Source organism: Aquarana catesbeiana, linkage group LG02, assembly GCF_042186555.1.
Source record: "Aquarana catesbeiana isolate 2022-GZ linkage group LG02, ASM4218655v1, whole genome shotgun sequence".
Lineage (NCBI taxonomy): Eukaryota > Metazoa > Chordata > Amphibia > Anura > Ranidae > Aquarana > Aquarana catesbeiana.
The window spans coordinates 6,499,281-6,512,555 of record NC_133325.1 but is presented as its reverse complement, the minus strand read 5'-3'; the positions used below and the strand labels follow the sequence as shown (position 1 = coordinate 6,512,555).

General features: G+C 40.0%; 2 protein-coding genes across 4 annotated transcripts in view; one reads left to right on the top strand and one right to left on the bottom strand.

Moving 5' to 3' along the window:
* The window catches only part of LOC141126579 (uncharacterized), a 927,381-nt gene that overhangs the window by 872,848 nt on the left and 41,258 nt on the right, over positions 1-13,275 (top strand). The gene's annotated exons all lie outside the window — the stretch shown is intronic.
* The window catches only part of LOC141126592 (uncharacterized), a 57,180-nt gene that overhangs the window by 28,228 nt on the left and 15,677 nt on the right, over positions 1-13,275 (bottom strand). The window contains exon 1 of one of the 2 annotated variants that reach the window (XM_073612515.1): positions 8,260-8,350. The exons of the other annotated variant lie outside the window; for it this stretch is intronic. The gene's annotated coding sequence lies outside the window, so the exon portion shown is untranslated. Of the gene's footprint in view, positions 1-8,259; positions 8,351-13,275 lie in introns of those variants that run through there. 2 annotated transcript variants of the gene reach the window in all.

Here is a 13,275-nt window from a genome sequence, read left to right as displayed (position 1 = left end):
TCTGTCAGCCCCCTTCTCCTCTGTTAGCCCCCCTCCATCTGCAAGCCCCCTCTTTTCTCTGTCAGCCCCCTCTCCTCTCTGTCAGCCCCCCTTTCTTCTCTGTCAGCCCCCCTCTCTTCTGTCAGCCCCCCTCTCCTCTCTGTCAGCCCCCCTCCTCCCTGTCAGCCCCCCTCCTCTCTGTCAGCCCCCTCTCCTCTCTGTCAGCCCCCCTCCTCCCTGTCAGCCCCCCTCCTCTCTGTCAGCCCCATCTCCTCTCTGTCAGTCCCCCTCTCCTCTCTGTCAGCCCCCCTCCTCTCCTCTGTCAGCCCCCCTCCTCTCTGTCAGCCCCCTCTCCTCTCTGTCAGCCCCCCTCCTCCCTGTCAGCCCCCCTCCTCTCTGTCAGTCCTCCTCTCCTCTCTGTCAGCCCCCTTCTCCTCTGTTAGCCCCTCTCCATCTGCAAGCCCCCTCTTTTCTCTGTAAGCCCCCTCTCCTCTCTGTCAGCCCTCCTCTTCTCTCTGTCAGCCCCCCTCTCCTCTCTGTCAGCCCCCCTTTCTTCTCTGTCAGCTCCCCTCTCTTCTGTCAGCCCCCCTCTCCTCTCTGTCAGCCCCCTCTTCCTCTCTGTCAACCCCCCTCCTCTCTGTCAGCCCCCTCTTCCTCTCTGTCAGCCCCCCTCCTCTGTCAGTTCCCCTCTGTCAGCCCCCTTCCCCTCTGTCAGCCCCCCTCCTCTTCTGTCAGCCCCCCTCCTCCTCTCCCCTGTCCCCCCATACTACACCAGGAGACCTCCCCCCACCTCCCAAAATTACACTGGGAGGCTCCCCACCAAACATTACACACTACATATACACTATATTGTACATCACACACACCTGCACTATATACACTATATTGTACATTACACACTCTGCACTATATACACTATATTGTACATTACACACTCTGCACTACATACACTATATTGTACATTACACACTCTGCACTATATACACTATATTATACATTACACACTCTGCACTATATACACTATATTGTACGTTACACACTCTGCACTATATACACTATATTGTACATTACACACTCTGCACTATATACACACTATATTGTACATTACACACACTGCACTATATATACACTATATTGTACATTACACACTCTGCACTATATACACTATATTGTACATTACACACTCTGCACTATATACACTATATTGTACATTACACACTCTGCACTATATACACTATATTGTACATTACACACACTGCACTATATACACTATATTGTACATTACACACTCTGCACTATATACACTATATTGTACATTACACACTCTGCACTATATACACTATATTGTACATTACACACACTCTGCACTATATACACTATATTGTACATTACACACTCTGCACTATATACACTATATTGTACATTACACACTCTGCTCTATATACACTATATTGTACATTACACACTCTGCACTATATACACTATATTGTACATTACACACTCTGCACTATATACACTATATTGTACATTACACACACTGCACTATATACACTATATTGTACATTACACACTCTGCACTATATACACTATATTGTACATTACACACTCTGCACTATATACACACTATATTGTACATTACACACTCTGCACTATATACACTATATTGTACATTACACACTCTGCACTATATACACTATATTGTACATTACACACACTGCACTATATACACTATATTGTACATTACACACTCTGCACTATATACACACTATAAGGGTAAATTGCTTTTGATCAATAATTGCTTTATAAAGATAACATGCTTTTGATTGATAAATGCCTTTTTGATTTATAAGTAGGTATATAAAAGCCTGTACTTCTTTAAATGAACAAATTACTCTTATGATGTTTTAACTAAACAATAAGTTCTGCTTTTTAGTTTAAGATAAGTCAGAAGCTAAATATAAATTTAGATGTTAGTTTGAGTTAAGTTCCTTTTTTCCCATACATTTGTTTCAGCCACAGACGCATGACATTTGAATTATTAGATTGAGGTTACACGCTTCTGCTTTAAGTGACGCACAAGCTTAGTCTATACAGGATGAGAACCAGGGAAGTGAGCTAAAGAAAGCTATGTGATAACACACAAAGAGAAGTCAGAAAAGTCATATTATGATGCTATGATGTATAACTTTAACTTGTATTTTGATTGGTCCACCTACCAGTGGAATACGTGACAGCTACTTGATTGGTCCACCTACGAGTGGAATACGTGAGAGCTACTCTATATATTCAATCTCCAAGTCCGCATTAAAATTGTATTCATGATTCACGTACTACCTGTGTATGTGTCTTGTTTACCTCACCGGTGAAGGGGTTGATATCCACACACCCAGTGTCCGAGCCTAGGCTAAGAGGTCCAAAAGAACCGAACCTAACACACACTATATTGTACATTACACACACTGCACTATATACACTATATTGTACATTACACACTCTGCACTATATACACTATATTGTACATTACACACTCTGCACTATATACACTATATTGTACATTACACACTCCTACACTATATACACTATATTGTACATTACACACACTGCACTATATACACTATATTGTACATTACACACACTGCACTATATACACTATATTATACATTACACACTCTGCACTATATACACTATATTGTACATTACACACTCTGCACTATATACACTATATTGTACATTACACACACTGCACTATATACACTATATTGTACATTACACACACTGCACTATATACACTATATTGTACATTACACACTCCTACACTATATACACTATATTGTACATTACACACTCTGCACTATATACACTATATTGTACATTACACACACTGCACTATATACACTATATTGTACATTACACACTCTGCACTATATACACTATATTGTACATTACACACACTGCACTATATACACTATATTGTACATTACACACTCTGCACTATATACACTATATTGTACATTACACACACTGCACTATATACACTATATTGTACATTACACACACTGCACTATATACACTATATTGTACATTACACACTCTGCACTATATACACTATATTGTACATTACACACACCTACACTATATACACACTATATTGTACATTACACACTCTGCACTATATATACACTATATTGTACATTACACACTCTGCACTATATATACACTATATTGTACATTACACACTCTGCACTATATACACTATATTGTACATTACACACACCTACACTATATACACTATATTGTACGTTACACACTCTGCTCTATATACACTATATTGTACATTACACACTCTACACTATATACACTATATTGTACATTACACACTCTGCACTATATACACTATATTGTACATTACACACACTCTGCACTATATACACTATATTGTACATTACACACTCTGCTCTATATACACTATATTGTACATTACACACTCTGCACTATATACACTATATTGTACATTACACACTCTGCACTATATACACTATATTGTACATTACACACACCTACACTATATACACTATATTGTACATTACACACTCTGCACTATATACACTATATTGTACATTACACACTCTGCTCTATATACACTATATTGTACATTACACACTCTGCACTATATACACTATATTGTACATTACACACACCTACACTATATACACTATATTGTACATTACACACACCTACACTATATACACTATATTGTACATTACACACACCTACACTATATACACTATATTGTACATTACACACTCTGCACTACATACACTATATTGTACATTACACACTCTGCACTATATACACTATATTGTACATTACACACTCTGCACTATATACACTATATTGTACATTACACACTCTGCACTATATACACTATATTGTACATTACACACACCTACACTATATACACTATATTGTACATTACACACTCTGCACTACATACACTATATTGTACATTACACACTCTGCACTATATACACTATATTGTACATTACACACTCTGCACTATATACACTATATTGTACATTACACACTCTGCACTATATACACTATATTGTACATTACACACTCTGCACTATATACACACTATAAGGGTAAATTGCTTTTGATCAATAATTGCTTTATAAAGATAACATGCTTTTGATTGATAAATGCCTTTTTGATTTATAAGTAGGTATATAAAAGCCTGTACTTCTTTAAATGAACAAATTACTCTTATGATGTTTTAACTAAACAATAAGTTCTGCTTTTTAGTTTAAGATAAGTCAGAAGCTAATAATATAAATTTAGATGTTAGTTTGAGTTAAGTTCCTTTTTTCCCATACATTTGTTTCAGCCACAGACGCATGACATTTGAATTATTAGATTGAGGTTACACGCTTCTGCTTTAAGTGACGCACAAGCTTAGTCTATACAGGATGAGAACCAGGGAAGTGAGCTAAAGAAAGCTATGTGATAACACACAAAGAGAAGTCAGAAAAGTCATATTATGATGCTATGATGTATAACTTTAACTTGTATTTTGATTGGTCCACCTACCAGTGGAATACGTGACAGCTACTTGATTGGTCCACCTACGAGTGGAATACGTGAGAGCTACTCTATATATTCAATCTCCAAGTCCGCATTAAAATTGTATTCATGATTCACGTACAACCTGTGTATGTGTCTTGTTTACCTCACCGGTGAAGGGGTTGATATCCACACACCCAGTGTCCGAGCCTAGGCTAAGAGGTCCAAAAGAACCGAACCTAACACACACTATATTGTACATTACACACACTGCACTATATACACTATATTGTACATTACACACACTGCACTATATACACTATATTATACATTACACACTCTGCACTATATACACTATATTGTACATTACACACACTGCACTATATACACTATATTGTACATTACACACACTGCACTATATACACTATATTGTACATTACACACACTGCACTATATACACTATATTATACATTACACACTCTGCACTATATACACTATATTGTACATTACACACACTGCACTATATACACTATATTGTACATTACACACTCTGCACTATATACACTATATTGTACATTACACACTCTGCACTATATACACTATATTGTACATTACACACTCTGCACTATATACACTATATTGTACATTACACACTCTGCTCTATATACACTATATTGTACATTACACACTCTGCACTATATACACTATATTGTACATTACACACACTGCACTATATACACTATATTGTACATTACACACACTGCACTATATACACTATATTGTACATTACACACTCTGCACTATATACACTATATTGTACATTACACACACCTACACTATATACACACTATATTGTACATTACACACTCTGCACTATATATACACTATATTGTACATTACACACTCTGCACTATATATACACTATATTGTACATTACACACTCTGCACTATATACACTATATTGTACATTACACACACCTACACTATATACACTATATTGTACGTTACACACTCTGCTCTATATACACTATATTGTACATTACACACTCTACACTATATACACTATATTGTACATTACACACTCTGCACTATATACACTATATTGTACATTACACACACTCTGCACTATATACACTATATTGTACATTACACACTCTGCTCTATATACACTATATTGTACATTACACACTCTGCACTACATACACTATATTGTACATTACACACTCTGCACTATATACACTATATTGTACATTACACACTCTGCACTATATACACTATATTGTACATTACACACTCTGCACTATATACACTATATTGTACATTACACACTCTGCACTATATACACTATATTGTACATTACACACACCTACACTATATACACTATATTGTACATTACACACTCTGCACTATATACACTATATTGTACATTACACACTCTGCTCTATATACACTATATTGTACATTACACACTCTGCACTATATACACTATATTGTACATTACACACACCTACACTATATACACTATATTGTACATTACACACACCTACACTATATACACTATATTGTACATTACACACTCTGCACTATATATACACTATATTGTACATTACACACTCTGCACTATATACACTATATTGTACATTACACACACCTACACTATATACACTATATTGTACATTACACACTCTGCACTATATATACACTATATTGTACATTACACACTCTGCACTATATACACTATATTGTACATTACACACTATATTGTACATTACACACTCTGCACTATATACACTATATTGTACATTACACACTATATTGTACATTACACACTCTGCACTATATACACTATATTGTACATTACACACTATATTGTACATTACACACTCTGCACTATATACACTATATTGTACATTACACACTATATTGTACATTACACACTCTGCACTATATACACTATATTGTACATTACACACTCTGCACTATATACACTATATTGTACATTACACACTCTGCACTACATACACTATATTGTACATTACACACTCTGCACTATATACACTATATTGTACATTACACACTCTGCACTATATACACTATATTGTACATTACACACACCTACACTATATACACTATATTGTACATTACACACTCTGCACTATATACACTATATTGTACATTACACACTCTGCACTATATACACTATATTGTACATTACACACACCTACACTATATACACTATATTGTACATTACACACTCTGCACTATATACACTATATTGTACATTACACACTCTGCACTATATACACTATATTGTACATTACACACACCTACACTATATACACTATATTGTACATTACACACTCTGCTCTATATACACTATATTGTACATTACACACTCTGCACTATATACACTATATTGTACATTACACACACTGCACTATATACACTATATTGTACATTACACACACCTACACTATATACACTATATTGTACATTACACACTCTGCACTATATACACTATATTGTACATTACACACTCTGCACTATATACACTATATTGTACATTACACACACCTACACTATATACACTATATTGTACATTACACACTCTGCTCTATATACACTATATTGTACATTACACACTCTGCACTACATACACTATATTGTACATTACACACTCTGCACTACATACACTATATTGTACATTACACACTCTGCACTATATACACTATATTGTACATTACACACTCTGCACTATATACACTATATTGTACATTACACACTCTGCACTATATACACTATATTGTACATTACACACACTGCACTATATACACTATATTGTACGTTACACACACCTACACTATATACACTATATTGTACATTACACACTCTGCACTATATACACTATATTGTACATTACACACTCTGCACTATATACACTATATTGTACATTACACACTCTGCACTATATACACTATATTGTACATTACACACACTGCACTATATACACTATATTGTACGTTACACACACCTACACTATATACACTATATTGTACATTACACACACTGCACTATATACACTATATTGTACGTTACACACACCTACACTATATACACTATATTGTACATTACACACTCTGCACTATATACACTATATTGTACATTACACACTCTGCACTATATACACTATATTGTACATTACACACTCTGCACTATATACACTATATTGTACATTACACACACTGCACTATATACACTATATTGTACGTTACACACACCTACACTATATACACTATATTGTACATTACACACTCTGCACTATATACACTATATTGTACATTACACACTCTGCACTATATACACTATATTGTACATTACACACTCTGCACTATATACACTATATTGTACATTACACACTCTGCTCTATATACACTATATTGTACATTACACACTCTGCACTATATACACTATATTGTACATTACACACTCTGCACTATATACACTATATTGTACATTACACACTCTGCTCTATATACACTATATTGTACATTACACACTCTGCACTATATACACTATATTGTACATTACACACTCTGCACTATATACACTATATTGTACATTACACACTCTGCACTATATACACTGTAACGACACCCCGAGTATGAAAGGGGTTAAAGTCGTTTAGGACATTCCAAACCCAAACACAAAGGCAGCTACCGAACACTCCAATCAGCCGAACAAGGAACCCATACAAATAATCCACCCCAAAAACGAGACACGGCTCTGTCTTCAGGTTCAAGGCAGGAATGAATCTTTATTCAAAAAACACATGTTATACAGATCCCACTTCAAAACATTTCCCCCCCACCCTTGGAAAACAGGGCGGGTTAAACTGTCCAATAACAATGGACACACAGGTCAGGTGTGCTTAACTTCTCATCAGTAAACAGTCTTAACAGGGGGGCTGCTGGAGGAATCCCCCCTCCCTCTTTCCTCACAGAAATACACTTCCTGTGATCCAAGGCAGACAAACACAATGGAACATTGGAATATAGCCCCACCCCAAAGTAGCACAGCAAACAGTACACATTCTATATACACATATATACAGCATTGAGTCTCTGACTAGCACAGATCACAGCGGGGCTCTCACTCACCCTGTGCCCCACCAGCGACCCCCGTCACATGGCTCCCTCCTTGTGGAACACTCCGGCAAGGTCTGTCACAATTCTCCCCTTTCGGCAGGAGACTAACACAGGAGGAGACCCCAGACGGGTTGACTCCGAAGTTAGTCAGTAGTTCCAGTCCTCTAATGCTGGTATCCACACCGTACCCCAAACAAATTGTTCCAAACAGATCATTACTTACCCAGCCAACCTCTGCCTCTCTCGGAGAACACGCCCGCTGCTGGGGAGAGGCTTGGACTGGCCCTTCTCCCTGTAGTCTTTTCAGCCGCTGGAGAGAAGACAGGGTGACTGGGCTCACGCCATCATGCTGTTGGGGATCTGGGCACGGGTAGTCACTCGGTTGGCTTCAGCAGGGCCTATCGGGGCGTAAGCAGAAATGAGGGGGGCCAAATCATTCCCCAGTAGTACATCCGCTGGCAAATCCTTCATCACCCCCACATTCACGTGTCCCGAACCAACCCCCCAATCCAGGTGAACACGGGCAACAGGTAGCCGGAAAATGGTTCCTCCCGCTACCCTTACGACTACAGTGTCCCCGGTGTGTTGGCTCTCTGGGATGAGGTTCTTCCGTAGTAGGGTCATGGTGGCGCCAGTATCACGTAGGCCATTAGCTACCTTTCCATTAACCCAGATGGTCTGCCTGTGTTGCTGCCGGTTGTCCTGGTTAGCTGCTTGTACTAGATCAGCCTCATGCAGGACACCCCAACGTTCTTCCTCCTCAATGCAGTGAGCCGCAGGCATGGATGTGCGAGGATTCCCCCCTGCTGGCTTTCTCCACGAGTGGGACTGCCTGGCTGGATTCAACGGACAGTCTGGCTTTTTGTGCCCTAGCTGTTTACACCCGAAACACCTGAGGGGTTGTGAGTAGTCCTGGGAGTTGAACCTGGGCTGCCGAGAATAAGTGGCCACTGGAGGTGGTGCTGTAGGGCGGTACAACTGTGGTTGGTAGGCACCAGCTGGAGGGGGTGCCGCTGATCGATAATCCACCCGAGCTGTTGTCTTGACCACAGGGTTATCCAGTTTGCGGGCGTCTGTGTATTCGTCCGCCAGGCGAGCTGCTTCAGGCAAGGTGAAAGGTTTTCGGTCCCGGACCCACTCTCTGACTTCCGGGGACAGCTTGTCAAAGAAGTGCTCCAGCAGGAACAGCTGCAGCACCTCTTCCCCGGATACTGCTTGGCATCCAGCGACCCAGTGGGATGCCGTGCGGTGTAGGTGGCATGCCCACTCGGTATATGAGTCTTCAGTCCGCTTGCTCGTCTCTCGGAACCGCCTCCGGTATGCCTCCGGTGTGACGGCATACCTGGCCAAAAGTGCTTCTTTTACCAGCCCATAGTTCATAATATCCTTGTCTGGGATGGCCCTGAACGCTTCACTGGCCCGGCCGGACAATTTCCCAGACAAAATGGTAACCCATTCCTCTGTGGGCACCCGGTGTAGGGCACATTGCCGTTCAAAATCTGCAAGGTACCCATCAATCTCCCCTTCTGCTTCAATGAAGTTTTTAAAAGCAGCAAAATGTACCTTTCTCTTTTCAGTTGGTGCTGTTGCGACTCCCGCTGCTGCAGCACGTCTTTGCTGTAGCCAATTTGCATCCACAGCCGCTATAACTCGGTCTATGATCTCCGCTGTAGGGTTAGGGCCATAATGTGCCAGTCTTATTTTAACAGCCCGATCAAAACTTGCCTCTTCGGGTGTCCTGTCTGTTATGCTGGGTCTTTCGGTTATGTTGGGTCTTTCCGCTCTATCCATTTCAACTAGTTCTTCGATAATGTCCCTCTTCTTACGGTTGTTGGCCGGTCCCCGGTTGTAGCTGTCCTTCTGGGCTGTGGGAATGATCCCGCTGCTTGCCACCAGTGTAACGACACCCCGAGTATGAAAGGGGTTAAAGTCGTTTAGGACATTCCAAACCCAAACACAAAGGCAGCTACCGAACACTCCAATCAGCCGAACAAGGAACCCATACAAATAATCCACCCCAAAAACGAGACACGGCTCTGTCTTCAGGTTCAAGGCAGGAATGAATCTTTATTCAAAAAACACATGTTATACAGATCCCACTTCAAAACATTTCCCCCCCACCCTTGGAAAACAGGGCGGGTTAAACTGTCCAATAACAATGGACACACAGGTCAGGTGTGCTTAACTTCTCATCAGTAAACAGTCTTAACAGGGGGGCTGCTGGAGGAATCCCCCCTCCCTCTTTCCTCACAGAAATACACTTCCTGTGATCCAAGGCAGACAAACACAATGGAACATTGGAATATAGCCCCACCCCAAAGTAGCACAGCAAACAGTACACATTCTATATACACATATATACAGCATTGAGTCTCTGACTAGCACAGATCACAGCGGGGCTCTCACTCACCCTGTGCCCCACCAGCGACCCCCGTCACATGGCTCCCTCCTTGTGGAACACTCCGGCAAGGTCTGTCACATACACTATATTGTACATTACACACACCTACACTATATACACTATATTGTATATTACACACTCTGCACTATATACACTATATTGTACATTACACACTCTGCACTATATACACTATATTGTACATTACACACTCTGCACTATATACACTATATTGTACATTACACACTATATTGTACATTACACACTCTGCACTATATACACTATATTGTACATTACACACTCTGCACTATATACACTATAATGTATATTACACACTATATTGTACATTACACACTCTGCACTATATACACTATATTGTACATTACACACTCTGCACTATATATACTATATTGTACATTACACACTCTGCACTATATACACTATATTGTACATTACACACTATATTGTACATTACACACTCTGCACTATATACACTATATTGTACATTACACACTATATTGTACATTACACACTCTGCACTATATACACTATATTGTACATTACACACTCTGCACTATATACACTATAATGTATATTACACAATCTGCACTATATACACTATATTGTACATTACACACTCTGCACTATATACACTATATTGTACATTACACACTCTGCACTATATATACACTATATTGTACATTACACACTATATTGTACATTACACACTCTGCACTATATACACTATATTGTACATTACACACTCTGCACTATATACACTATATTGTACATTACACACTATATTGTACATTACACACTCTGCACTATATACACTATATTGTACATTACACACTCTGCACTATATACACTATATTGTACATTACACACTATATTGTACATTACACACTCTGCACTATATACACTATATTGTACATTACACACTCTGCACTATATACACTATATTGTACATTACACACTCTGCACTATATACACTATATTGTACATTACACACTCTGCACTATATACACTATATTGTATATTACACACTCTGCACTATATACACTATATTGTACATTACACACTCTGCACTATATACACTATATTGTACATTACACACTCCTGCAATTGGCTACACCCACTGTTCACCGCTGAGCGTGCCGCATTAATACTCCCCTAGGGCACACAGAGGTGTCCCAGGTATTTTGTATGCTACAAAAAAAATGCCAAGCCCCGCTGAAGTGTTTGGGTTTGGCTCGAAGAAAAGGTGGCAACCCTACCGGCCATAGACAGGTCACTCTTCGGCTCAGCAGAATCCGGACGAATTTTGATCCATCTATAGGCAGGCTGGTTGTGCTAAAGTCGATTTATTGATCAACTTCATTTCAACAAGCCTGTCTGGTTTTAGTTTTACGATCATTGCCGCAGGATATATCCATCAACAATGACCATTGTATAAATAAATATTCCTGACCTTATCTCTCCACCTCAGAATGTGAATAAACTAGCGGTGCGCTGAAATTTCAGCGGTTGAAAACTGTGTTTTTGGCATTTCCTGAAAAGAAAAAAAATGCTGATAATGGGAGCCGAAAATGGGATGGGGCCCCGCCCCGGGTGCCGCCCATTGCGGGGGTGTCATCGTGGCAGGGCCCAGTCCTCCCCTCCCTCCTCCTCTCCTCCCTCCTCCTCTCCTCCCTCTCGTAGAGCGGCAATTTCCCAGTGTGTCAGGGAGATGAATTGCACGAGCCGCAGTAACAATGTCCCGCCTCCTGTGATAGACAGCACACTGATCCAATGGTGGGACATTGTTACTGCGGCCCGTGCACTTCAAATACGGCTCTGCCCGTGACTCATGGAGATTGCTGCACTGGTGAGGCTGCATGGCGGGCACTGGTGAGGCTGCATGGTGGGCACTAGTGAGGCTGCATGATGGGCACTGATGAGGCTGCATGGCGGGCACTGGTGAGGCTGCATGACGGCACTGGTGAGGCTGCATGGCGGGCACTGGTGAGGCTGCATGACAGGCAGGCTGCATCTGAGGGGCACTGGTGAGGCTGCATTGATCTCTTGTATCATGTCTGCAGTCTCTGATCATCTCCATACCTTTCAACATTTTGAGATGGGAATGAGGGACACCTATTAGAAAATGTATGTAGACATAGGTTACACCCCCTGACACACCCCCTTAAAGGG